Below are 1690 nucleotides of genomic sequence, written 5' to 3' on the forward strand. Positions count from 1 at the left end.
TCATCAGGTTAAGAAGATCAATCCCAGTGTTGTTATGATTCACTGCTTCCAGCATTGAGAAAACCTAGCAACCAAAGAAATGAAACCAGAGCTCCAGGATGTCATCAAAATTGTGAACTTTACCAAAGCAAGAGGCCTGAATTTAAGGGTGTTTCGAAAGATGTGTGAGGAAATGGGATCTGAGCACCAAGACCTGCTTTTTCACTCTGAAGTCTGCTGGCTATCTCGAGGAAAGATCATTGCAAGAGTTTTAGAAATGAGAATTGAAATCGAAATATGTCTTCATGAGAAGAAGAATGTCTTTGCTTGGTTTGAAAAATTGGCCTATTTGAGTGACAGCTTCCATCACCTGAATGAACTGAACACAGATATGCAGGGTCACAACCAAACCATGATTGATATTGGTGAAATAATTGTCCTTCAAGAAAAAATTTAGTCTTTGGAGCAAAAAAATGGCCAAGGGGAAGACTGCAGCAGCATTCCCAGAGTTGAAAGCATTACTGGAAGACTTTCATGAAATATCATTGACCAATATCGAAAATATTTTTTCAGGGTCATTTAAAAAAGCTTCAAGTCAAGGTGAATCGATATATGCCAAAAAAATGTTGAGCTTCAAAAGCACAGCTGGGTCAGAAATCCATTTGATTTGGATGTCAAAGAATTTGGAGATGACATCCTAGGGTTTCAAGATTCTGGGACGAACTGAAAGATAAGCTGATTGTTTGCCAGGAAGCTGAAAAAGTTCTGCTGCCTTTCCCAATGATATACATCTGTGAATCAGGAATCACAAGCCTCGTGATCATCAGGACCAAGGCAAGAAATAGATATAATCCTCATCATGATCTACACTGTGCTCTCTCTATCAATATTAAACCAAAATTGAATCAAGCAATTACGAAGGTACAACAGTATCATGGAAGCCACTGAAAATGAAGGGCCTGCATTAACAATCAGCTGAGCAAACAGCGATGTTTATATTTTTATTAATTTCAAGTAAATTAGTGCTTGCAGCTTTCTTTGTTCAACAACTGAACTTTATTCAGAAAAAATACAACTGGAAGAAGTTGAACAATTTTGTCTACATTTTTTCCCAAATGTTTTCTTTAATATTATGTTATAAATCTGAAGCAATTTGCTGGAGTGCTGAGTAGGTACTGATACTATTTGGGTTGCAAGACCAATCTGATTTCAAATTTTGGGTCATGGACAAATAAGTTTGGGAACCACTGAAATAGTATGTTAGTTTAAATCACACTGAATTCGGTTTTCAAACTCCACAAAATACTGGGCCAATTTCAACAGATTTAATTTACTTAGGAACAATCAGAGAGAGATCATTAGGAGTTACTAAGCCCGATATTTAGAATATCTGAATATATATATATATATATATATTTTACTATGCCTGTTATTCACATTATGATTATAAAACTATCCATTCATACAGAAATATTTCTGTTTTTATAAAAATGTTACCAGGTTTTACTTCATTCTTATTTAAAAGATACTAATATTTCAGGAGACAGAACACAAGCAATAATTACTTAAATGTGGAGTTATTATTATTAAAAAAATTAAAACAATAAGCTTGTTATACTGTAATTCAAGTTAACCTGATGAAAACAAAATGTTTGTATTTATTTGTGTGAAACAGTACCAAATAGTTAATATTTTTTTTTATCAGTTCTTC

General features: G+C 33.8%; 1 protein-coding gene across 1 annotated transcript in view; it reads right to left on the bottom strand.

The window, feature by feature from the left end:
- LOC106466864 (V-type proton ATPase subunit B) overlaps window positions 1-1690 on the bottom strand; it is a 31872-nt gene that overhangs the window by 26596 nt on the left and 3586 nt on the right. The window lies entirely within an intron of this gene.

This window comes from Limulus polyphemus, unplaced genomic scaffold, assembly GCF_000517525.1.
Source record: "Limulus polyphemus unplaced genomic scaffold, Limulus_polyphemus-2.1.2 Scaffold2403, whole genome shotgun sequence".
NCBI classification, from domain to species: Eukaryota; Metazoa; Arthropoda; class Merostomata; order Xiphosura; family Limulidae; genus Limulus; species Limulus polyphemus.